This window comes from Myodes glareolus, chromosome 3 (assembly GCF_982192425.1).
Source record: "Myodes glareolus chromosome 3, mMyoGla1.1, whole genome shotgun sequence".
In the NCBI taxonomy this organism is placed as follows: domain Eukaryota; kingdom Metazoa; phylum Chordata; class Mammalia; order Rodentia; family Cricetidae; genus Myodes; species Myodes glareolus.
Window position 1 is genome coordinate 18695362 of NC_142028.1, and position 27652 is coordinate 18723013.

The following is a 27652-nucleotide window of genomic DNA, read 5'->3' on the forward strand; positions in this document are numbered from 1 at the left end:
AAAAACCCCACTGATCTGAACCACTGTTAATAAACATTTTTAGTTTAATAAAGGTGTTTAGAAACTTCTAGTTGACTGTGGGGTTTTAACCCTATAGATGCCAGGCTTTACTTGGGAAGGTCTCTCCCCATCTTTGATTCAGCCCATGTCCCAATTCTAGCTCTCCCTCCCGTTTCTGTAATTCCCTGGACCTAACTTCCAGCCCATGCTCGCCAGGCGCCAAGAAGACTCTGCCCTTGATCTAAGTCTTATTCCACAACTCCTTGGTAATGCATCAATGGTTTGCTGCAGTTTGGAATTTGATTTTCCTCTGCCCACATCCACAGCTGTGGGCCAACCTTACCTCCAACTGCCACTTAGATGGCCCAGGTTCTCCCACTCACTCTAGAGGGGACAAATAATTAAGAAATGCAAACTCCATATGAGCAGGGACCTTGCTGTTCTGTTCACCGCCACACCCCTTATGCCTAGAAACAGGGATCATTTTTTCCAAAATGAATGAGCCTCATTAGACAATGTCAGTGAAAATGTTTCTCCAAGCAAACACAAACTCATGTTTTTTTCCTATTTTCTACCTAGGGCCATTAGTGACTTATTAACAAAATTTTGAGTCCAGCTGGCAACCTTAAAATCTTGCTACAAACCACCCTTATGCCCGTCAACTCTTCCCCATTCCTCCAGGAGGTGCATTCTCCGCATTCTCAGAACAGGTCCTTCGGTTCTGAAGCCCCATCGGAGTCTGCTTCAAGTTCCTGGAGCATCTTACCACCCAAGCAGATGTGTTTAGAAGACCCCCCACTACTCCTCCCATGACTCAACAGGACTTCAAGAGTAATTGTAGGTGGGAAACCCAGACAGGAAATGGAAATGATACAAGGAGAACAGGAGAATTCTGGGGAGGAGGAAGTTGATTCCTCCCATTCCTGCCCAGATCACCGAAGCAGCAGGATGTGAGCTGCCCCATTAAAAAAGGTACTGAGCCACATGGCTAACATAGATCAGAAAAATGGGTTAATCAAGATGTGAAGTTAGCCAATAAGAAGCCTGACCTAATGGGCCAATCAGCTTTATAACTTATAGGAATCTCTTGTGTGATTTTTCTCTGGGACTAAATAGCTGGGGGGCCGGACTGGACAGAAAACCCCCAACAAGCAGGCCCCCTCATGTTACAAAATGGCGCCCAATGTGGATAACTGCATCCACAAAAAACCTTAAAAAGCTTAAAAAAGACTAGAATAAAACATTTTGGTTTTCAGCCATAGCAGAAAAAAAGCTGCACTGTTTTAAAATGTCAGGTTTCTGGGCCGTCATGCCAGACAAAACTCTTGACTCTTTCAAGTAGGCAATCCAGACCATTGACACAATGTTGCAGCTTGCTTCCTGGGAAGGACCTTAAAACACCTTAAGAGCTTTTGACTGTTGTTTTCTCCATATTCCTTAACAAATTAAAGACCCATGTGGTCAAAAAAAAAGATATACAATAAAGAGAGATTCAAAGAGTAAGAAAACCTCTAAATAATTTATAGTATGTTAAAAAATATATACAGGCTTAATTTAAAAAAAAGAGAGAGACTAGTTGGGTGTGATGATATACACCTTTAATCCCAGCACTGGGGAGGCAGAGACAGACGGATCTCTGGGAGTTCAAGGATAGCCTGGTCTACAAAGAAAATTTCAGGACAAAGATATACAAAAAACCTTTCTCAAAAAGCCAAAAGTTAAAAGTAAAAATAAAAAAAGAGGTTAAAATAAAACCACGTAAAGATAAAAAATACACAAAAAATCTTGATACTATATGCTATTATGCTCTCTTTAAATTATTTAAGTGCTAAAAAAGGAGCAACAGCTACTAAAAAATATTTGCTTATAAATGCTACAAAATTAATCCAAGATAGGTATTTTAAAAATACCTTGGCTTCAAAATTAAAGTCAAAAGGTATGGTACTTTAAAGAAGAGATTTTGCTTTTGTTTCCACAAAAAATGAGAGGCTCTAGATTTATTCAGAGTTAAGAAAAATCATCTTTGACCAAGGGAGACCACCTGAACAATCTCCAGTAAAAGCAGATGTCCCAGATGTCAGTTCTTCATCCAAAACAGGTTCAAGACTGCTGTCTGAGATAATCAAGACTCACAGGATACTTCAGTCAGCACTTGATCATAACTCTAAATTTTCTTTAGGTCCCCATAAGATGATCAGCGCCCCCAACCAGCTAAAAGTAGACTAAAATACTACACCCACATTCCCAAAAAATGAACTATTGATATTTTCCTTTGTTTTTTTTAAAAAAGAGGGGGAAGTGGTGTGGGAGAATTGTCTGTATTCTGTCAATCATGTTTTAAATAAACGCTGATTGGCCAGGCAGGAGGTGTAGGTGGAAATTTTCCCAGACAGGAAATGGAAATGATACAAGGAGAGCAGGAGAATTCTGGGGAGGAGGAAGTTGATTCCTCCCACTGCTGCCCAGATCACCGAAGCAGCAGGATGTGAGCTGCCCCACTAAAAAAGGTACTGAGCCACATGGCTAACATAGATCAGAAAAATGGGTTAATCAAGATGTGAAAGTTAGCCAATAAGAAGCATGACCTAATGGGCCAATCAGCTTTATAACTTATAGAGATCTTTGTGTGATTTCCTCTGAGACTAAACAGCTGGGGACAGACAGACAGGTGAGAGACAGAAAACACAAACAAGCCAGCTCCCTCATGTTACAAGTAATATCTTTTTGAAACTTTGAAAACCAGCTATGTGTGTCAATGACGTTGTGAACCTCAGATGGGACATCTCTATATGGGACATCTACAGAAAACACCCTAGCTATCTTGGGAATCATCTCCAAAGAGCCAGGTCAAGAAGGAGAAGAGCAAAACTCTCTGGTGCCTTCTGGACCTGACCAGGCATTCACACACTCACAATAGCTGTAGGCGCCTACACAAGACCTGTATATCAATCCAGTTCTATTCCAGCATGGGAGAGAGAAGGGTTTATGTATAATATCAATCCAGTCCTATTCCAGCATGGGAGAGAGGAGGGTTTATGAGGCCCCACTCCTAACTGAGGAGCTATAGACAGCTGATGGCTTCTGGAGGAGGGAAAATCAGTTTTCTGCGGGAGGAGATGTTAGTTGTTTAAACAGATGTGGGCTCTGTTAGGTCGCTGTGCTCCAGTGGGTGGCCTCACACCCGGGAGTTTATGGGCAGCACAAACAGGACTCAGAGGAAGACACCAGGTTGGGGGATCTAGAAGGCTGGTGGCATATCTGGGCGGAACTGAGAAAGGAACGAGATGAGTATAATAAAATACACAACGAGATTCTCAAAGAATAAAAATACTTTAAAAAGTTACAGGCATGTGCACACACATGCATGTGTGCACATGTGATTGCACACAGAAATGAAGGCCAGAGGCTGACACTTGGTACCCCCCCAATTGTTCCTCCACCTCTCTTTGGGAGGGCGCACCAACCTGGCTAGACTAGCTAGCAGGCATGTTCCAGGGATCCTCCTCCCTTTGCCTCCCAGCACTGGGCTTATGAGTACTACTGCCGAGCCTGGCTTTTAACACTGGTTTCTGAGATCAAATTTGGATCTCCATGCATTCATAGCAAGTCTTCTACCAACCGAGCATCTCCCAGTGCCCCCAAACGGTTATGAATAATGGTTTATTGCCATATTTCTGCCTGACCGGAAATAGTACCAAGTCTGGCAGGTCAGATTTGGGATTAGAAGATGATAGCAGGCATTTCTCAAGTCTAAAATCCTACCTCAGGGATCAAAACTGATCATGATTCTACTTTTCTATATAATCTCCTCTCCCAGATCAGCTAACCAACAGTGTGTAGGCACTGACCATGACTGCATTGGCTACCGTCCGCAAGCACAGTGCCTGGCAGGCTGCAGATAATTCATAATTATTGGGCCAGTGAGTGAGAAAATAAGTCGAAGACCTTGATAGATGATGTTTTTTTGTTTCAGTGACTATGCACCTGGCCCCACCATGTGCTGAGGCTATGAAAATGGACAAGAAAAAATTCTCAATCTCGTTTTAAGGAAGACACAGTCAAGAATGCTCTTTAAAGAGTAAGAAACTGTCATCAACAATTGGTTTTTATGTGAGAAGTATAAATATTATATTTAAACTTCACAGGTATCAGGTAAGTATGATTTGGTGAAGGGGCAAAAGGAGTGTGGTTTTTGGAGACAGGATTTCATGTAATCCAGGCTGGCCTCTAAGTTGCTAAGAAGCCAAATCTGGGCTCTACCTCCTGGTTCTCCTATCTCTACCTCCCCAGTGGTTAGGTTACTGGCATGAGCCACCATTCTCAGCTAAGTGTGATATTTTCATTACTACTTTAAAGAGACCTGCGATTCAGCAACGCTGTCTAGTTTGTATGGTGTTAACCGGTGACAAGACAGCCTTGAAACCTAGAGCACAGTGACAGTCAAGTCTGGGACCTTGGTTATTCCCAGCAACAGACGCAGGGCAATTAGATGATGAGATGGCTTCTTAAGGTGACACTTTTTGAAACTCTGAAGGAGAGATCTCGGCCTCATCTCATGCTACTCATGAAGCCTTGGAAGACTGATTTCATTCCGGATGAAGCCACAGACGTTCCCAACACCAACTCCCACAGTCCTAGCTCCGGAGGACATCCGGAAGGAAAAGATTCCGTTACAGGTTCATGTTCTACTGTGAGACCGTTGGGGAGACTATGCTGAAGTGGAGGCTGCTGCTGGATACTGGTGGCTAGCAGACACCCACAAAGACTGGAGGCTCAATCAATCAATAACCCTGGGACACACAAGCACGGAAGAAAAGAGAAGACTTGGATGCAAAATCTGGTGTCACTGAATAGTGCCACCTCACCACTTTTGGGGACAAGTGCCATAGTTAGCAAGATATTTTGCTCATTGATTTTTTTTTCCATTAATTCTTACACAGAACAAGAATGGCATCCTTTAAGTTTGATTTTGGTGCCTTGGAAACACACAGGTATTACAATAAAGTCTGGCTCCAGACATGGCCACTTCTAAGGTGTCTCGGTGGCTCAAGATACCAGCATAATTGCATGGGGAGGCACATGACTCTAAGGGAAAATGCTCACATGAGCATTTAAGCCCTCAGAAAAATCACCATTTCTAACCTGATCTCTGCTGTCAGTACAGCAGCTATCTGTCAGGACCAGCTTCGCCTGCACAGATCAACTATGCAGCTGATATGGATCATACAGGTCAACTCTTCTGTGTCACTACGCATGGAGTGTGTGTGTGTGTGTGTGTGTGAGAGAGAGAGAGAGAGAGAGAGAGAGAGAGAGAGAGAGAGAGAGAGGGAGGGAGGGAGGGGAGGTAGGGAAGGGGCCTGTACTGCACCAATAATAAACACAATTCCATTGCCTACATTGGGGCTGATGGCTCTCTGCTAAAGATATCTATTTCCCAGTTGATTCCATAATCACCTAACACGGCCTAGTAGGAAATGTCAGGAGGGAAACCTGGTGCGGTTCTCCAGGAGCACCCCCTCCCTTGCTGGGCTCTCTTCTATCGCTTATCCACACCTTTTTCTGCAACCTGTGAAGGTAAAGAGGGTGAAGAACAGAAACAAGATGACACGGAGCAGCAGGTTAGGAGAAAACGAAGAGGGAAGCATGCAGTGCACCTTCACCGGGACATGCACCTAAGAATACCCTGTCTGTTTTACAAAGAGAGGAGTCAAGAACTTGTCTTCCTAGCTGGAGAGATGGCTCAGGGGGTTGAGCGCGCTGGCTATACTTCCAGAGGACCCGGGTTCAATCCCCACTACCTACATGGCAGCTTACAACCATTTTTAAGTCGAGACCAGAGCATCCAATGCCTCCACAGGCATCAGGCACACAAGAGTGGTACAAAGACAATACGATAACACACCCATACACATACAATTTTATAAAAATTTAAAGAGTTTACCTTCTATAAGCAATGCTAGAATTTGAAGGAAAGTCGGTCAGATTCCAAAGCTGTGGTCTTTCTACATTTCTCCTCAAACTAAGAAGGCTATCTGGCCAGGTAAAAATGGAAGATGGAAGAAAATGTATTAAGAAAGTTCTGGTGATTAACATGATTACAGAACTGAAACTGGGTAGTTTAGACAGAAGAGAGCAGATTTTGATGTCCAAGGTCATATTAAACCAAGTGACAAGTCATCTGAACAGCACAAACCATCCTAGCCAAGGTCCTCTCTAAGCAGAACAGCAAGAAGGGGTGTCTGCTCATCACACTCAGGCCGGCCAAAGCACAATGGAGGTCCCAGGACTGACGGGATAACAGCGTATGATGGTGGGGAAAGCTGGGGTGGAGAAGAAAGGCTGCACGTGCCCTGAGTGTGCTATAAAGGTTTGCACTTAAAATGCCTTTTCCCTGGGCAGTGCTGATGGAAGGAAATAGAGCCATGTTGTTTCCTCTGCCCTCGGCCCTTCCTCCCCCATCATTCTGTCTTTTCCTTTTCTCTCTTCCTTTCCTTCCTTCTTTTAGCTTTTCAGGTCTTACTATGTAGCCCAGACTGGCCTCCAACTTAGGATCTTCCCACCACAACCTCCCACATGCTGGGATGCTGGGTGTGGGATGCTCTGCCCAGCATCCATTTTCCTTTGACCTCCCCGCTTTCTGCCTCCTTCCCCATGGTAAGTTTGAACAGGAAGAGGGCTTAGAAATCGAGACCAGCATCCTCATTTTCCAGATTTAAAAAAGAAAAAAACCAGAGTAACAGAAGTATCTTGGAAAAAAAAACACTTCTTCTTTTGGGACCCAGGTAGCTATCAGTTCTTCTTTTCAGTATTTGCCATATACTGAACTAAAAAGAGAAAACAGCAGGCAAGTATGAAACCAGAAATTCTACTATGCAATGCCCCACTTACTTCCAATTTCCCTCATCCCATGACTACGTGCTTTGGGTCTTCTACAAAGAGGCATTAAAGATGGGCACTGAACCACGCCTACCGTTATCTAGGTCAACTTTAAGGCAGCCAGATTGAAGGGGGAATGGATTTATTTTATGAAGAGCTGCCTGAATCTAAAAAGGTGACAACCATCTTGGTTTGGCTGGGACTAGGAACATTGCTGGGATGTGGGGCTGTGAGTGGTAAAACATGGGTGCTTCCATGTGGGGACATGGAAGACAAGATGGTTAAGTTAATGCCTTCAGTGGGGTCATGCATTCAACCGAGCTAATGGCCCCAAACAGATGTAATATCTCCAGGTGGAAACCTTAGCTTGTGACGCCAGTTAAGTGGCAGCTAACATTTTCAGAAAATAGGCAAAATAAAGACTGATAACTATAAAACGTTTTAGGCCCTCGGGGAGGAAGGTGTTCTCAGAGAAGGAAGTGTTGAGTCCATAAACAAAACAGTATGAGCAGGCAGTAGGTTTTAAAGAGTGGCTAAAGCTTCCTGCTCTATCCCACGTTCTTCTGGAACCTACTTTCCCTTACAGGCCAGGCAAGGGGGAGGGGTTTTTTTCCTCTCTCTCTTTTAAGAATAACAGTAAGAAAACCAAAATTCCCAAAGACTAATAGCTACACTCTTGCTTCCCTGCAGAATTCCGTGTAGAGAGGCAAGTAACACTTGGTTTTCACCATAAGCACCCTCATTCCTGGTCCTCGTCTTCTCCCTGACAGGATCTCACGTACATCAGCTGACCTTGAAGTTGTTACGGAGCAGAGGATGACCTTGAACATCTGACTCTACTGCAGGTAAATCTAGACTGCTGGGATTACAGGCATGTGTCACCATATCTGGCTTTATGCAGTGCTGAGGACTGAACTCAAGGTTCTGTACAAACCATGCAAGTACTCTACCAATGGAACTATATCCCTAGCTCCTAGTTCTATTTCTAATCTTTTCTCTGATAAATGCTTAGTTAAGGTGTTGCTACATTAAATGTGAATATAGTTTTTATTTTAAATATCATTGCCTCCTAAAAAGATCAAACCTGCCTCTTTGAATCTTTTTTTTTTTTAATTTCAACGGGGACATACCCCACAAAAAAACTCACACTTAACACCACTTCTCCCCAGCGGCACTTCCCTTTTACAAAGTGCAGTGCTGCAAAGGGTAGCATCTCCGTCCTCCCCTTTAGTGGGTCCCAAAGACCCACTAGGAGCCAGACATAAAAGGGGATAGAACGGACACAAAACTAAGAAGGGCCTCCACCCAGGAGCATGCTCACTCATGACCTTGGACAAACTTTTGGGCAAGGCACAGTCCCTCCTTCAGGCTGCCAGGAGGTTGGGACGTAACTAGAGGCCTGGAAAGCAGCTTTCTGAGGAAGGAGCAAACGGCAGCCCACAGCTCTCTTTCCTTGCATTTCTATTGTTAGGTGTCCATGGCTGTATCCTTCAAAGCAAAAGGGGAAAACCAAAACCACCCACATTCTGCACTGAACGGCTGCCAACACCATTGTCTGCACCTGCAGGAGGAAGTCTAAAGAATCCAGATGAGAAGGTCACAGGTTAGTAGAGCAGGGACAACTGTCAGATGTCCAGACAGCAATAGGCCCACCTCATCAGAGTCCAGTCCCTGAGCTACTGAACTCGGCTCTCCCCTGGACTGTGACCAAGGAGTTCTCCCCAAGAGCCTCAGTGACTTGCATCTTTTGTGGATACAATTGGCTCCTTTGAGCCTGGCAATGCCAAACCAGGGCCTTACTGGCTTTCCTCTGTTTAGACAGGAGTAATCAGACAGGTTAGACTGCTTTCTGCCACGTTGCTTTGCGGTTATCGCTAAAATACCAAGGTAAAGGGGAACAAGAAGCGGAATGAGATTTCTCACCACTACCCGCAAAGGCCTACAAAGGTCTACACAGGCCACAACCTTTGCTGAAGGTCCCCAGTTAATGCCCTAAACGGTAGGGTATGTTCTTAAGAACTGTGTGAGAAGAAATACCAAAAGTAAGGCCAAAATCAAACAGCCCATTTCTAGAGGGAGTAAAATATATTTCTTGAAGCCGGTAGCAAGTTCAGTAATAAGTTTTGCTTGCACAGAAAAATTACCCAATAGCACAAAGATGGTCATGGATTCTTCTGTTTGCACTTCTGAAAAACGATGAAAGAACCCCAAACAGCCAGTGCCACCCCATATACATCCAGCATAGCATGAGGAGGAAGGTTATCCTTCCATTACACAAGTGACGACAGGTTTCCACTGCAGTCTTAAAACTTATCTTGTGGAGAAAGGAATGCATGAAACTGGATATGGTGGCACACACCTTTTAATCCCCCTACCCCACCCTCACTCAGGAGGCAGAGGCAAGAGGATCTCTCTGAGTTCAAAGCCAGCCTGGTCTCCATAGTGAGTTCCAGGACAACCAGGGCTATGAGGGAAGTCTGCCTCAAAAACAACAAAAATAATGAATGAAGCAGTAAACCAAGAACCAAGGTCCAGGATTTTCCAAGGGTCAGTATGGTTCCTGGGGTGGGGGTGGGGCGTTGCTGGGACGACAGCTCAGGTGGTAAACCACTTAGTGCACAAGCATGCAGACCTAACTTCCATCCTTAGAAGCCACATTCAAACAAAGATAAACCATAACCAGAGCATGGTGGCATGCTCTTATAATAGGACAGAGACAGCAATCCTTCAGGCTCCCTGGACAGACAGCCTACCTTACTTGGGGACAGTTCCAGGCAAATCAGAGTCCTTATCTCAAAAACAAACAAACAAACAAACACATCAACAAACACCCAGAAAAAGTTCCCAAGGACAAAGCCTGAAGTTGTCCTCTGACTACCACGCGTGTGTGTCTGCTCACCTACACATGTAAGTCCACCAACACACATGAACACACACACAAAAATAGTGTCTAACCAAGGTATAGACTGTACTGACCCAAGAGTTCGAAGGCTACTATCACCCCCATAGTATGAGCCAGTCATATTAATATGGCTTCCAAGTTAGGAAGAGAATCCCCAAACTTCCAGCATTCACAACAAAAGAGACAAGGGTCCTAACCATTTCTGTCACGTTACTTTAGTTCTGTTACTTTGTCACTCATAGTAAAGTCAGTGACCTAGGGATCAAGCTCATTTATCTACCAGGCAAAAACATACACCCAGTACCACATGGCAACCCAGTTTCTACCAATACAGCTGTCTAGCAGTTCCAGGGACCTTTGGAGAGTGTCTTCAGGGAAAGGTGCAAAGCCTCAAAACAAGCGTTTGATCTCAGGGCTCCCACCCACAGGAGCACACGCAGGAGAGCGGGGAGATAAAATCCTGAAAACGCGGACAAAGTTCACTTGACAGCTGCCCATTCCAGGCTGTGAACCAGCACACCTGGCCATTTGGCCACTCCTTTCTGCGGCAAATTTTACCTGCCTGAGCAGGAAGCAGTGACAAGGAGGACACAATGCCTACTATGGCACTTGCACAGAACCCAAGTTAGCAACAGAGCCTTAAACCGCTCAGTCGATGCAATGTGCCACAGAGCCATCAAAAACAAGGGAGAACGCATGTCTGCGGGTTTTAAAAGCTATGAAGCCCAGCCTATATGACATTTTGCTATTAAATAACACCCAAACTGGAACATCAAGGGCTGGGGCAATGGTTTAATAGGGAATGTGCTGCTGCACAGCACAAGAACATGAGTTTAGACCTCCAACAACCACACAGGAAGCCAGGCACCACAGTGTGTGTCTATAATCCCAACACCTAGGGAGGTGGAGACAGGCTCATTCATTCCTGGGGCTCACTGGCCAGTCAGTCTAGCCAACCAAGCTCCAGGTACCAGGGAAAGAGACCCTGTCTCAAACCCTAACATACAGAGCAACTGAAGAAGACATAAGACATTACATTGTCACTTCTAAACACATACATGAACAAATGAACACCACATGCACACATACATGCAATACCCATAAACAGAAACACACACACACACACACAAAACCAAACAATGAAGCAAACAAAAACCTAAATTTCAACTAAACATTGGAGATTATATAATCACTATGTGGCCATGTGGAGAAATCAAGGATAGGTTAATATGTAAAAAAGGAAACAAAAAACAAAAAGAACAAACAAAAAAAACTCAAGTGAACAAAATACTTAATAAACAATAAACTCAAGCAGTTTCTCTTAATGCTAAGTGTATATGACCCATGAGTTCAAATGTGAAGGAGACTCTCTAGGCAACATCAAGGCTGGGTCTGCCTCTTTCAAAGAGCTCTTGTCACTTAAGATGCCCTAAGGATGTTCTTGAAGCAAGCTATCCATTCTCTTGACCATTTATTGACCACATTTTGAGTCCACAAGCATTTCTTGGACACAAATTATGTATTAAATGTAAGAAGTAGAATGGGTGTGTGACTGAACCCAAAAGTAGGTAAGTCCTGCCTCCCCTTGAGGCCATAAGGAGTCAGCTGGGAAGGTAGGAGCCCCCAAGGGATGATGCTCACGGTAGAGCACATTCCTCTCCTATGGGACAAAGAGGAGTCAGAAATCAGCTGGTGAAGACACTGCCTTGGAGAAAGACTTTACATGCACTTAACTTCGTTGCAAAAGTGGGTAAAGGGGAAATGCCTCCTGTTAGAAAACAGGTCAAAACATAATAAAGCAAGTGTCATTCCAAAAAAATAACTCAGGATTGCCAAGTACTGGTCAATGGCATCTCATTCTAACCACACACACGTAACAAAACATATTACAACTTGAACTTGAAATTCTGACTGATTGATCCATTCACATTCACGGGAGTACTTAACACTAGACTAGATGTCAGGGTGGGGACACTTCCTGGCCAGTAACTCCCAGTGATGGTGACTGAGAGACTGGGCAGCAGCAGGTAACAAAACAGTTTACAAGAGAAGAAACGTGTAGTGCTGTTGGGATATAGCTTGTTCCCTGAGGGTCAAGTGCTAGAAGCTTGGTCTCCAGTATACTAAAGGACATTTTTACAAGGCAGGGCTTGGGGAAGGGAGGCAAGCCAGGTCCTGGCGGCTCTACCCTCCTGACTGGACCAGGCTGATACACAATGAGGCCTCTCCACATCGTGGTTCCTCCTGCGCGTGGCCTTTCCACTTCTCTGCCATGTGGAAAGACGGCAGCGAGCGGAGGACAGACAGTGCTCATTAGGCACCAGGCTGCCTGGACTTGCCACCCGCCAGAACGTGACCAGATAAAACCTCTTTCCTTTATAAAACACCCTCCCTTCGGAATTTTGTTAAAACACAAAATGAACTAGAAATCCCAGGCAGGAGAGTAAGATGTGTGCGTGATGGACAGCACACCTGATAGGACACACCAGGAAGTCTCATAGTCATACAAGTCAGCCAGTCAAGAAGCTTTGGAGGCTGGTGAGTTGACTCAGGGACTAAAGCTCTTGCCATGCAAGTCTGATGACCAAGAACCCACATAAAGGTGGAAGGAGAGAACCAACTCCAGAGTTGTCCCCTGACCTCCGCATATACACCATGGCACAAGTGCACCAAAGCATCCTCCTGACACACACACACACACACACACACACACACACACACACAAAGAGTGGAAGCCTCCAAGAGTCTTGCATACACACATACCCACTAGAGATGCCTGATGACAGTTCCTATGACTTCTAACGTTAACACTTACATACGCTTCTGTAAGGCCTATTATTTTTTTGCCCCACCACCAACTCAATCCTCTACCAACACAGAGAACAGTAATAAAGACTTCCTGATACCGACTGGCTCGCAGTAGATCTTCAATCAATGTTTACTTCATGCTCAGTCAGAGAAACCAAGAGGAAACAGGCCCTGGAAACCCCACATGGTTTACAGATTCAAGCCTGGATATAAACTCCCCCAGGGCTGATGGGCACAAGCCCGCTCTACATGACTAACTCCAAATACTAAAGATTCACAGCCATGCCACACAACTTCCTTCCAAACCCTCGGCACACACTCCTTTGCTGGGAGCTACGGGTCAAGAAGGTTCCTTGCAGAACTCTCAACCCTTGCTGTAAGCCCTAGTTGTTTTCTCTGGTAAAGGCAGCCCCCTTATCCCTTTACCTATTAGGGAAATCCTGAACTTCGGGAGAAACTGGAGACGTGGGTAACTGACCTGCTTAACAGCTAAAGTGCCTACCATATAGCTAGGCAGCATGACAGCCAACTTCCCTATATAGAGAGCCAGCAGATAACATCCCTCAGGCTGAGAAGTGGAGTGGAAGCCTTTGCCCAGCCTACTGGGTCAGAGGACCTAGAAGGTCTTTTCTCCCCAGAAAAACTCTCAAGAATATGAGTTCACCTCCCAGGGCCCATGTTCTCCTTGGTCATTCTCAAGGGCTCTGGACCTTGTCCCAAGGGATATCACTTGTTTTGAAGATGCTTAAGAAATGGGCATTGTGGCATGGCCCTGTTATTGCAGTACCTGAGAGGTAGAGGCAGGAGGATCAGGAGTTTAGAGCCATCCTCAGCTACACAGCGTGGTCCAGGCAACAGCTAATGAGTAAGATTAAAACATTTTATATGAGGCCGGGTGGTGGTGGCACAGGCCTTTAATCCCAGCTCTTGGAAGACAGAGGCAGGCGGATCTCTGTGAGTTCGAGGCCAGCCTAACCTACCAGAGCTAGTTCCAGGACAGGCACCAAAGCTACACAGAGAAACCCTGTCTTGAACCCCTCCCCCCAAATCTTATATAGATGGCACTGCCACCTTATCCCAGTGCATGTGGCTCTGCAGCTGGGGAAAGAAAGAAGAGAAGCTGAACTTAACAAAGGGAGGGAAGACGGAAAGAACTGCAAGGAACCCTGATGGGCTGATCCAATTTGAATTATACGGGATGCTAGTATGCAAAAATATCCAAGAAATCTAATAATGTGCTCAGTACATACTCTTGGGTAAGAGATACAAAGAGGTGATCTGTCCTCAGAGAGCTTCTATGTACAAAGGGCAACGCATGTATGTATCATTCTTAAAATTTAGGCTTTTATTTTATGCATTATGCTGTTTCCCAAGAGCAAGAAAGAATGGGAGGCAAGTAAGGCCAGAGAGAGGAAAGGGAAGGAAGTAGGCAGGGAGGGCGGTAGTCTTTGGTGGCAGGTGTTAAGTGCTCAGACTCTTAACAAACGGGGCCTGTGATGGGCCTGTGCTATCGAACAGCGGGCACAGGGCACTTGTGTAACTCACATCCCAGAGACGCCAGCATTCCCATTTCACAAAGGAGGAAGACAGGGCCAGCTGCATACTACCCCCACCACGTGGTCATCAAATAACAGCCTGGGTTTGCCGTGTCCCCTCTATCATTCCCACAGTCCTAAAGTGAAGTCTCTGGAACTTGGACTTCTCAGATTCCCAACCCACAGCTACCAAACCGAAGCTATAAGGCAAGGGCTCAACACACATTTGTGAAAAGCCACTGGCATGCCTCTGACAGACGTCATAGCTTGGGTCCCACAGTATTGACTACATTAAGTGTTGCTCTATAGAGTGGCTACTTTAGGCAGAGCACAAAACGCTGCTCCCCCACAGGAATGGGCCTTGCCCAGCAATGGACAAAGGTCAGAATGCAAGAACCATCCATTTTGAAAAGTCTCGATTCTCTCCATTTGTAGAGAAAGCAGCCGACTTACATGATTTTATGCCGCGATGTAGAGAGACCGGTGAGGAGTAGGAAAGGTCCCGGCTCGTCCTTCCTAACACGCAGACAGTGGGCAGGTGGAGTAGGCTGTACTGTTATGAAGCCTACCGATCAGAAAATGAAACCTAAGAAGGAAAGCATTGCTTTTAACGCGTTAACTGAGCCTCTGACAATGCCTGGAGGGTGGATGTGTCTGTTTGTTCACTACAGAGGATTCGATTATCCATACACACATGACAGGGCCTCCCCTTCTCTTCTTCAGGGCATTCAGCACTGGCTACCGCGTGGTTGACTTGCACCTTTCCTGAGGATAAGCAGGGGAGACAGGAAGGCAAGGAAACCAACCTGTTGGTTTCTTTCCTTGTCGGCAGTTCTGGCACACACTCGGCCGAACAAGAAACGTGACTGGCTGAAACAAAACAGCAGGAAGAAGTGTGGGCTTCAGTTCCCCATGCAGTCCCTGTCTCTAATGACCAGACTCGGCTAAGCCTGCCTTGCCCCGTCTTTGAGCAAACAGAAGCAGAATGTTCAAATTCTAGAATTTCCTGATGTAGCCCACGCTAGCTTCTTCCCTCAATGAGAGCCCTCGCAACTGCCAATGTCAAAGGTGATTCTGACCACCTACCAAAAGGCTCAGAGGAGTGATCGCATCTGAACACACCAGTCTACACTGCTCTACCCCAAATGAATGACTGTATCTTAACTCTCAAAAAAAAAAAAAAAAAAAAAAAAAAAAGAAGGCGAGAATGCTGTCGTTCTTTATGGTACGTGCTGGCCATATGCTGGCATGCTAGGTCCTCAGAAGTGGATCTTCTAAACAATTCGTGCAAGGCGTTTGTCTTGGTTTTACAGGTAGGGAAACTGAGACTTGGAGAATTTTAAGTCCCAAATGTTCTTCTTAAATGACAAAGATACGATCTAAACACAGAACTGCCCTTTTATGTTTCTGAAGCCAACTCCCCTTACACCGAGCAGTCTCTGTCACAGAGGACAGTTCTTACCTCCACCCGGGACTGCCTCTAACACTGCTCCCAAGGCTGATTTGAGAGACCACTGTGCCAACAGCTCCTTGGGACCTTCAAAGCTATGCCTGAACCTGTTATCTCCAGGTATCAACTCTTCTCCCTTCGGTAATCACTAACACAAATAACCGCCAGTTTTTGCCTCTCTGCCAAATCTGTACACACGGACACTATCCCGTTTATGCTTCTGATTAGCGATTAGCAGACCAGCATTTCCTGCATGGTGGAAGCTGAGACCCCAGCGTGAGAGCCACCCTCACTTCCCGGATGGCTTAAGGCCAACAAGTGAACAGTGTTCATGCGGCAGGACCTTCCCTCCTACTTCAGGGAGGGAAGTAACCAACAGCCCAGCATGAGGAGAGAAAGCCATAGCTCGAGCCTTCTACATCCTCTTCCTTTCCCTGTTGCTCTCCTGGGCCCTGCCTCAGCCCCATCCCCTCACTGCATCTACAGCCTGGCCTTGCCCTTCTCGCCCAGCTCCCTGAAACACCACCGTGACACCCCCAACAGCCACAATGTGTCTGTATGTCAGTGTAGGGAACACAAAGGCCCTCGCACTGTTATCTGTGTATGCATCTTTATTCAGAGCCTTGTCCAACTGCAGGCCAACTTGCTTCATTACTGTTGGTTTGTGGGGGAAAGAAACAAGTCAGCGTGGCAGTGGCTCGTGCTAGAAAACACTAGGAATGTGGACTGATCCGAGGCAAGACTATCTCTGCATCTCCGTTCACCATAGCAGGTCTCCATCACATGCTGAAGCCAAAAGACCAGCATCTTTCACAGGCCTACAGTTCGCGGGTATGTCTAACATGCACCCCATCAGGACAAGGGGCATCAACCTTTATGAGACAGCTTCATGGTGCTAGACACCCACTGACTCCAGTATCAGCCTTTAAGATAATGCCAACCTTCCCCACTTACTCTTTCAACTGGTTTGACTTAATTTACTTTGCCCCCAACTGTCAGCCAGGGAAATCATACTGACGGTCCTCATAGATTCCCCAAAGAGTAGACGCTAACACTCCAGACAGCCTCTATAACCTCAGAACCCCTGGTAACCCCTGCTGGAATGACTTCCTGAATCACAGATCAGAGGTGTGGCAGAAGCCCTCCCAATGACTGGGGCTGAGAGCCACAAAACCCCAAAACCAATTCCTGCTTACTCCAGCACATATATCTGAGCATCCATGGCAGCTCCATGCTGCTATCCAGGGGCCCTGCAACTGCCTGTGCTTGTTTTAATGTTCTGTTGCGGCTGTCCTGAAATTCTTCACCGTTTGAAACAGAGAGGCTTGCATTTGCCTTGTGTTTGGGCCCTGTGCAGCTGGCCAGTCACTTTGAAACATCTAGCAAGTCTGGAAAGCTATGCCAGAAGGGGCAGGGTGTGGTCAAGCCAGCTGCAAAACTGTGAGCTGAGGTGAGCGAGCTGGTGGGCATGGGATGGAGTGGGGGGGTATCACTGGGTGCATGGAAAGGAGCAGCCCTGCTAGGACTGATGGAGAACCAGAACGGTTTCTCAAGGGCACACAATAGTATATACCCTGAAGTATCACTTCTCAGAACACTCCCCAAATCTTTCTAAAATCCTGAATTATGGGCATTTTTCAATTTCATATTCCCCCTGTCTCTGAAGTGTGGCTTTCCTGCTTCTCAGGGTGTGTCTGTAGGGTAGCATTCTGTTTGCTTGATCTGCTTAGCACGAGCCAAAGACCTGTTAGAACTCTACTAACTCTCCAGGTGGTTTCCTAGAGGCCCAAGTGCTTAAGTCTACTGGCCGCAGCCTCTAAGGAGTTCAAGGTCTATTACAGCCTCTTAGGATGTCAGAACCAAAAGCTGGGACTATCTGGGGTCACTCACAGTCTAGAATGTAGACACAAACTCCCAGTATAGCCTCTAAGAAGCAATCTCAGAAAAACTTTCCAAGTATTTGTCAAGAGAAGTCAGTAAACAAAGGGGTGGTTTTTTTCTTATCATCAGATTTGCTGTGTGTGTACGTGCATGTGTGAATACATATACAGGCATACCCACCCACGTATGTACAACTAGAGGCCAAAAGTTGAAACTGGGTGTCTTTCTCAGTCGCTTTCAACTTTATTTTTTGAGACAGGCTCCCTCACTTAACCCGGGGCTCACTGAGCAGTTACACTAACTGGCCAGTGAACCCCCGGATCCTCCTGTCTCTATTTCCAGTTCTGGGACTACACGGGTGTGTGTCCCCAGCTTTTTAATATGAGCTCTATCAATACAAACTCAGATCCCATGTTTGCAAAGCAAGGTGTTTATCACTGAGCCATCTCCCGCTTGACACTGCCTATGAATGCTTCCGCAACTGCTCTATCAGCACGTGTAGGCACACGGAGGGCATCAAAACTTCTACTAAGGTCCTCAGACATGACAGCTAGAAATGGACGGATGCTCGTTATTCAACAGACAGACAGACAGACAGACACACACACACACACACACACACACACACACACACACACTACAACATACTGTATTTTACTGAGGCAAAGCAGCTATCAGAAAAAGCAATAATCTATGCATTTAGTAGACATAAATATTCCACAGTGCCCTGCTTCCTGCTTGTTACTTCAGACTATCTTAATCCCTGGTCACGGCCTCTCCTCCAGAACCCTGAAATCAGCAGGAAGCAGATATGTTTTATGGGCTATGTGTCACTTAGCGCCGCCCGCGCATCCTAATCGGTGATGAAATAAGGGAGCTGAAGCAATCACCATCAAAGCTGAAGATACGGTCGGCTTGGCTGCTGGTTTGGCCGCTCCTGGGAAAGCAAAGTCAGTTGCTTGATTCCGGGTAAAAGGAAGAAAATGTAGCCTGGCAGACTCCTGTCACACAAGAGCAAGGCTAACATACGGTGGACAGAAAGGGTATCAACAGGCAAAATAAAGGCTTCTCTGAGCTCAGGGGATGCATCTGTGTCCACAGATGGCCCCAAGCATCCTCAACCTGTCTTTTGAAATTCTTGTTCAAATGAGAGTGGCGGCTTCCCAAACTGGTCCTATCCTGGACCCTTGTGATCAAAATCACCTAGTTATTTTAAGATACAAGGCATCTCTGCCTCCTCAGAAGACTGGGATAAGTGGTTGGGCAGTTTGTGAACTGCGTATAATTGCTCTAAGGCCACCAAGGTGTTCAAGGTACCACATGACTGGAAAATGGTATCGAATCTCACAGATCTATAACATAATAAGCATGACCATTCAACAGCTCCAGTGGCTTCACCCACAGAACAAAAGAAAAACTAGAAGTGCGTGTATATCACAGACAGAGCAATGGATGGCTCAGGTATCCAGGGACTCCTCTGAACAGCATCTCACAGCATCCTCAGAGTATTCCTAGCACCAAAGAAGAAGCAGCTCCATGCTGCCCATGTCCACCATTTTCCTAAAATAAGCCAGTTTCTACCAAATACTGATACACCCCTGCAGAAGTGAAAACGGTGTAAAGGACCTGACCTGGTCAGATGGTCTTACTGGGGGTACAAAGAAAGAGGGGTGGGAGGAAGGAAAGAAAGAAGGAAAGGAAATAAAAAAGGAGAGGAAAGGAAAGAAAAGAGGTAACAACATCCCACTTACAGGCTTGACTGCCTCATATTTGGTTCCAAATCATCTTAAACACAGGGCAATAAGCAAGACATAGCTTTCTTCAGCTTTTCAGTAACAGACTCAGAGAGCCTACAAGCTTCCCTCTAACCAAGCCTGCAGGCCCATTGCTCTAGTCAAAGGAGGCAGCTCTCTCCAGAGCTCACCTACTCGTAAGGGCAAGGAACTAAGGAGTCTTTACTGATCACTGTAAGAAACCCACCTCAGTAGCCTGATAGAAATGTTCCACTTTGGGAGGTTCAATGGGTTGAGATACTTGCCACCGAGTCTGACTGCCTATAAGGTCAATCTCTGGGTCTCCAACTCCACGAAGTTGACCCTTTTACCTCCACGTACGTGCCATGGTCTGTATGTGTTTGCATAAATGCATATGTACATACACACATACATACAAAAATGCATAAATGTAATAATATGTAAAAATTCCATTAATGTATCTGTGTATCCCATGTCAGTCATGTATATTAAAATTTTTAATTGAAAAGTTTGTAAAAAGGGAAACTCTACAATTTGGTTTAGCTTCCCTCTAGATCATTTCCAAATGTAGGCATTTTTAAACCTAATGTCTTTACTTTCAAATATCAATATCCCGCTGCGAAATTATGATCAAAGCTATAGGAAGAAATCAGCTGTCAGAGACCTTCAACTCCCCACCACAAAACCCAACTTCATTCCAAAATAAGAAAAATCATGGCTGGCGTTTGTAGGCTGATTCACGTTCAGTAGTGAGAGTGAGGGCAGAATCACAGAGGCAGAGGCAGAGAGTACAGAGTAGGGAGGACAGAGCTGGGTTCCAAGCCTAGCAAGACACTTGTCAGTTATGGGACTTTGGGTAAGCTATCTGATCTCCCGAGTTTAGGTTTTTCTCATCTCTAAAGATAAAATACTTCATCCCCTGTCTCACAGGACTGCGGTGAGGACTCCAGGGGACACTGTGTCTATACACCTTGCGACAGCAAACAGCAGTGCCCACATTTGTTCCCAGCGTACCTCTTCCCAATTTTAGTTACCTGCAGACAACTGCCGACCAAAAGTAGAAAATATTAGAACAATTAATATATTTTAAATAACTTTTATTAGGAAGTTACTATAACTATTTTATTAGTCATTAATCTTTAACTGGGCCTCATTTATAAATGAAAAAAATGTTCATACAGGCATGTTGATAGGAAAAATATTCATTTTTCATTTCTGTGAAGTACAGATGGCAGAGCTGAAAGGGTTTCTGTCGCATATGATCTAGTGATATCAGAGAGTAATCTTTGCATAAGTATAATGTCCACATAACAACCAAATTGCCCAAAGTCCCTTTCTCAGAACACACTCTGTCGCCAAGCACATATCTGCTATGACTGATGGCTACAGGCACCCACTGATTTTGGGACACAGTCCCAAGGGCAAGGGTGACCATTTTATATCAGTAATCGCTACATTCATGGTGACCATACTGTATCTTAGACTTCTCTTCATCTAACAAGAGTCAAGACTCAAAGCTCTAAGAAAATGAGAAGGCTCAACTCCATAGTCCTGCCGACCAGACAATCAAGCAAAGATAAATGACCTACAATCACATAATGCTGCCATTTCTAGTCTATAAGTTTATAAAAATCATTTAACTTTATGTCCAAGAGTTCCTACTGGCATTGCACAAGGCCATGGCCTCATTTGCTATCCGGGATGTTCTATTTAGTCATCCTCAAACTGGATCAGATGGGCCCAGGCTTCCAACCACAACCACCTCCCATAGGCCACAGTCAACTTCTTCAGATGTGAAACTGCCCTTCAATGTGCTCGCTGCTTTCTAAGAGTCCTTGTAACAAACCAAACTCATAGGCATGTCTGCTTGCGCTATGTTCTAGTCTCTCACACGCCCAATTCCTCTCCACCAACAGGTCCACTTTGGCCCCTCTCATTAAGTCCATCACTGACTCTTGACCTTGTATGCAATCTAACTACACATCTACAGGTGTGTTACAGCACTGTCTTTTTGCTTCCCTTCAAATCCTAAAAACTTACCTACATGGCTGTCTCTACAGCTGGGCCATGAGTTGCATTCTCCCCGCCTTCAGTTCTTAGTCTCTTGTCTCTTGGGCCTGAGTTAAACCACACATGCAGTAGGCAGTCCAGAAAGCCTTACTGAATTATTTACTTAATTGGTTAATTGGTTTCAGCAGGCCTCTAATCAAATATATGCTTGGAGAGAAGAAGCAGGACCGGGTCATTAGGCAATTCATTATCACAATATCTTTGATTAGTCAGCTGTCACTCTGGAGAGCCTAGCAAGCTGAAGGGAAGCCGAAGGGATGCCCAAGACTGGTGGGCGCTAATCGGAGCCATGAACAGGGAAAGCAACCCTGGTCCACCCGTGCCTGGGGACATGGTTCACTGCCGCATCTTCCCTGACCTCTCCCTTCCCACCTACTTGCCCTCATTCACTTGCTCTACAAATGTGGTGTTAGGTACTTTTCTGATGCAAACTACAGCAACTAGCCAAAAGAAGTCCCTGACTTACAGCCTAGTACAGGGCGCTTCAGCCTCTGTCTAATGAATCACCCGGGGATCTTGCCCAAAGCAGAAGTAGGCTTGGTAGGTCAGGGGAGAGGCTGAGAAACTGCCTTTAAATCCACTCCTCACTGATGCCAATGCTGAGAACACGCTACTCCACATTCTCTTCAGCACGAGGAGGCTCCAGCACTGGCTCCGAAAGCTGGCTGCACGTGGGGTCATACAGAATTCTAGAAAATGCTAATGCCTAGATTTCTTCCCCGAGAGTCTTCAGTTTAAGCTCCACAGTGACGTGTGGCATCAAGACTTAAGAGCTCTCCAAGTCATTCCAATGAATACCCGAGGTTGACAACCATTGTCTTACGGGGAGGGTCAGACAGAAAAATAAAGAATATTCCATCCAGTAAGTACTTGGAAGAGAAACAAGGTAAGGTAAGCACAGGGAAGAGACAGAGTGTGTAAGACTTTGTAGAGGAGGTTGAAAAATGTCCTTCTGAGGGGGCACCATCTGAACAGACACCTGAAACAAAGTTCAAGAACAAGGCAGGTAGTTATGTTAATTAATTCTGTAAACTAGTGCATGTAGGAGCCCGGAGTCCAGAGTGTGCCTGGCATGCAGGTACAACTAGTAGATGCCCATGGAAACAGACGTTTACAACAATGTCAAAATAAGTTACCTAGTCTCAGAGGAAAATCTAGGCACACTAAATCTGAAGAACATGGGAGAGCCGGAGGCAGGAAGATCACAAGGAAGTTCCAGGCCTGAGCTACCAAGTGAGACCCTGTCTCAAATAATAAAAACATTTTAGAGAACAAGCCTGAAGGAGTTGAGTGCTCAATGACTTAGGTCTTTAAAAAAAAAAAAAAAACCTAAATGGGTAATTAGCAAACATAGAATCAAATCAAGTTTGTACATATATGTTAAATCATAAGAATTGTAAGAATTGTAAGAGATAAGTAACACTATTCTACTTCAGAGGTGAGTGACCAGATCCCAGGAAGACAGGACCCTTCCTGGGATCACAGCTCTGCATGCTGTCCAATAGGACCGACTTCAAGATCTGCTCCTGCCTGACATATTTAACCACCCATGACCTTGTTCTGCCTTATACTCACCTCATGAGTAGAGGAGTAAGAGGGCGGGTGTTAGAGACAGGAGGAAAGTGGGGGTGGGGACAGCATAGCTAGAGAAAAGGTCAGCTCCTGATGCCCACACAAGCCAAGAGACAGTGATGGATGTTAGTATCATGTCAACCCTGCTAGGCCAACATATTTTAGGGCTGACCCAACACCAGCGAGACGCTTCTATAACGATGCTTTTGTGGGTACAATAAACAACAAAATCAACAGACCAACGTATTTGCTTCATGGTACTAGGAATTAACCCAGAGTTGTTGTACATGCTAAGCAAGTGCTCTACAACTTAGCTATCCAACTCCAACCCTACCTGGCAACACTACTCTCTGTAATGTGGGCGGGTTGAACCCAATCAGTGGAAGGGCTCCAGAGATGAAGGCTTGAGGTCCTCTGAGAGACAGGGAGTCCAGCCTTCCAGCTGCCTTTGGACCTGAAGATCTGGCACTAATGCTTCTCTTACTGTCCAATTGTATAGTGGCAATGGCATAAGATAATCCTTCAAGAACTGGCTTCAGTCAGTCTGCTTCTCCCTTTTCGTACAGTTATATGTACATACACACAAATACAAGTGTATGCGTGCATGTACAAGCACACATACAAACACACACATACACACCTATCAATCTACTGATACCAATTTCAATATTAGTCCCCTCTTGGTTCTGCCTCTCTGGAGTAGCCAGACTACTCTGGGACACAACTGAGAACACCACAGAATCTATCATTTGGTGATAAATCTCTGAGAGGTTTACCAAGGCCATGTCTGTAGAAAGAGATAACCTAAGACTACCTCCAACCACTGGAGCTGACACGCCATCAAAAGTGTCTGACCACATTAATAACTTCTGAGCACTTACGGAGTGTTTCTTACTGCACTTAGATTCCTTAGAAACAAATCAGGTGGATGCAGCAAGGCCTGGGGCACAACAAGGAACGTTCTTCACTTTCTCTGGGAACCAGGTCTCAAACCTCCACCTCGGGGCTAAGAAAATCCTGCTTTATGAGGCTTTGTGGTTGGGCTGGAAAATAACGGTGGAAATTAACAGTCCCAGATGTCAGGCCACAAAACACGGGGGACTGTTGGAGATGGCTGGAGCCTTGACAGATAAGTAGAAAGTGGGAAGGGGAGACAGCTAAGAGTGATCAGAGATGCAATGGCACCCACAGAGGCTGTGGGCAACAGCTGGGCAACACTATTCATGTCTTCCTCAAAAGTGTCGCTCCAGATGCCAGGAAATGACATAGCACCAGGACTTCTAAGGAGTGATCCTCTATACATTATTCATGTTTAAGTCACAAGGCCCAGGGACATCATTCCTCTGTCTGACGAACGTCTTAAAAACGCATCACAGGAGTGTTCAGAAGTCAAAGGAGCGGTATCAGCTATGGAAAATGAGGGCACCCAAACACGCTCGCCTTCAAAACAAAGAGTTAGGGGGTTAGAGGCGTAGATGGCATTTATGTGAGGATGTGAGATGAAGGAACCAGTAGATGTGAAGCAGAGTAACTTTCCCTCTACCAGGGGGATAGAGAAAAATAATCTCATGGTCAGAGAAGCCCTTTTCCCTCAATCCTAAAACAAGCCCCATTCCGACATTAGAATCTCAGATGGGATTGCAGCAAGAGATCTTGCAACCCACAGAGCGAGCGGTTCCGGGAAGGAGATACATGGTAGTAATCTACTTCTACCCAGACAGAGACTGAGTCAAACGAGTTCACGTAAGAAGCAAGAACAAATATTGGCCCAAATCTATGCTGAAAATCTAGAGGAACGAGGCTGGGAAAGAAAAGAGACAACGGAGTTGAAACCTAACACCAGGCGTGGTTCTCTGGGGACACCCAAATCATCGGGAGGATAGGCAAAGTCCTTTCATGCCACTTGCCCAGACTGTGGATTAGCAGTGGTTACACTGAAGACTGTTACACATTTACTGAAGTCCTGGCAGAAGAGGACATGCTAAATATTTACCACCCTTTCAGCTCACTCAAGAGTATGGAGTAGTTTCTTTGACGTCACCTGAGGGGTGGCTGGTGACCATATCCCCTCCCTACAATCTGTAAAACCTCAGCTCGAGGCCAAGAAACTGTGGGTGCCAATCAGAAAGCATTTTCAAATAACTTAAGACTTTCCAAGAAGAACAATAATGACCACCAGCAAGCTCCATTAACCTGGATGCTCTAAAAATGCCCTAGAGCACAGAGCCCCAAGGCAACTGGCACATTTCAGCACCAGCCAAAGTCAGTCTGGAAAAATGGTTTGGCAATGAAGAGCATATACTGCTCTTACACAGGACCAGAGCTTGGTTCCCAGTGCCCGTATCAGGCAGCTCCTAAGTGTTTACAGTTCCAGCTCCTTGGGATCTCATGCCTTCCTCCAGTCTCTACAGGTTCCTGTGTTCATGTGCACAGATACACAAATATAATGAAGATTAAAACTATTTAATAATAAAAGAATAACAACAGCAGTAGCCGATATCTGGAGCCTTTTCTAGTTTGTAACAGGCTTTTAAAGCCCCAGGAGCAGGGACTCTGAGCTCACACCTGTTTCTCTAACTCTCCTGCCGTCTGTTCATTACAGAGTGAGACTAGTGACGAGGCAGCCACCCGCGGTGGTGGCGGCACTAACATGAAGGAAATGGGCACAGCACTTGGATCAGTGTCTGTCACATGTTGACACGTAGTAAGTACAGCCTGAAGGCTGCGTCAACCCTAGGGGACAGAAGCTCAGAAATGCTCAATATCTTCCTTAGTGACAAGCCAAACCAGGGCTTCACACAGAAGGTGTGGTATCACAAAGATAAGAGCAGGCATGCGCGTTGGGAGGGGATGGATACATGTGTGTTGGGGTCGGGAAGGCATCTGGGTGACCAAAAGACCCACGGAGTTTGGGGAAGGAAGAAAGCAGTAAGAAAACACAAGTACCCAGAAAGAGGATTTCTATTATAGCTGAAAGTCAAAAGCTCTTTTCTATAGCCCAGGTCAGGGGTATCCATACACCGCTGTGGTAGCCAATTAACACACTGCAGGCCTCCTAACATGAGGACATTCTGCAAACCAAACACGTGACGTGGCATCGCCTATGTAGCATGCCGAGGAGGGGCACGCTGTGACAAGATTCTCTGGAGTCTCATACCAAAGGGATGTCCGTGTGGAGGACGGAAACAGAGGAGGAGAATAATGAGGAAGAGAAGTATGAGAACTGGGATGGGAGTGAGAGGAAGAGACTGAGATCATAAGGAAGTGGTTCGTGTGCTTGTGTAAGCAGGGACGCCCAAAATCTGCAGGGAGGGACGGCAGGCTGGAGACCAAGGTAACAGCCAACACTAGAGCCAACACTGCAGTTCAGGTCCCGAGGTCATCAGCTAGCAGTGCTGTTAGTTGAGATCACTGTTTTCTTCTGCTCAGGCCTTCAACACCAAAATCCATAGGACTCATTCAAAAATACCTTCCCAGAAATGCTCACAGTAATGTCTCATCACCCAGCTTGCACCACGGCCCAGCTAAGCAGACAGAAACCAACCACCACATATGCTGGGATGTCTCACTTTCTGAGATCTCACTCCACAGAAAACTGTGAAATCTGCAATAATGATGCCGATTCTCCTTACAACTTTTTTTAAAAGAAGAAAAGCGAGGCATGGGTGGTAGGTTGGTTGGCAAACTGTTTGCCTCACAAGCCTGGGAAAGCAGTTTGATCCCCCAAACCAGCATTAAAATGCCAGGCACAGTGGCACAGTTTTCATCCCAGCGCTAGGGAGGTGAAGACTGAGATCACTACACAGTCTAGCCTCGCAGTGAGCTCCAGACCAATGAGAAACTCATTGGAAATATTTTTTAAAAAAAAATGGAGGGAGTTTGGTTTCCTGATGACACAAGACTGCCCTGACTCCGTGCATGCATGTCCACGTGGCACACACGTGCGTGCACACACACACATGCACACACACACACACACACACACACACACACACATGAGAGGAGGGGAAGGAGGAAACCTATAAAATGAAGACAGCAGCTATCTGGATGGCCAGGCCGGAGCAGAATACAGGAACTAGGAAGCGCTGTCCTTCAGCTGGCTGTCAAGTCCTAAGCACTTACTTCCTTTGCTGCTTGTAACTAACACACACGGTGCTGGGCATCTGTCAACTCCAGCATATAAAACAGAGGAAAAGAGAGATCAGGCTCGCAGGCCACATGAGAGAGCCTGCCAACTCCAAGGCAGCCCAGTCTCTGTGACCACTCCTGAAGAGAAATCTCTGACCAACGAGGTGGCAGCGCCGGGTGACTTTTCTGGGCTCGGGCTCTGTCTTCTCAAATGGACTTCAAGTCTCATATTCTGCTGCGGTTCTTCGCGTGTCTCTTTAGTCTTTCAGTGTATGGCTGGGCATAAGTAATTTAACAAATGCTCATTGATGACTGAAAAATCAGGTGGGTGCGGGCATGGATAACAAAAATAAATCAGTGGAAAAGCTCAAGTGGGTCTGGATGTCGGCCTCGTGACAGACACAAACAGCTCTAAAATTTGACTCATAGGATCAGAAGCCAGGATGGATCACAAGCCATTTTTAAAAAGAAACGTCTAGAATAAAGCAACACCCATCTCCCTCCATGGCGTGCTACAAAGGACCCTGTGTTAGCACAGCGAGTCACAGACAAGGGGACACACACACACACAGCAGGGGAAAGTCCGGGCCATCTCTGACGTCCAGACTGCAAGCTGCCAATGGCAATAATCTCTCAGGGATGGGGCACCGTGACCCCAAGTCTCCTTAGGAAAAGT

General features: G+C 45.8%; 1 protein-coding gene and 1 long non-coding RNA gene across 2 annotated transcripts in view; one reads left to right on the forward strand and one right to left on the reverse strand.

The window, feature by feature from the left end:
- Positions 1 to 27652, reverse strand: part of Etv6 (ETS variant transcription factor 6) — a 236615-nt gene that overhangs the window by 152982 nt on the left and 55981 nt on the right. The gene's annotated exons all lie outside the window — the stretch shown is intronic.
- On the forward strand, positions 689 to 15289 carry LOC146895325 (uncharacterized). The gene is made up of 5 exons (XR_015737422.1): positions 689 to 972; positions 3974 to 4152; positions 7647 to 7721; positions 8348 to 8479; positions 14845 to 15289. It is a non-coding gene; the product is annotated as an uncharacterized LOC146895325 (long non-coding RNA).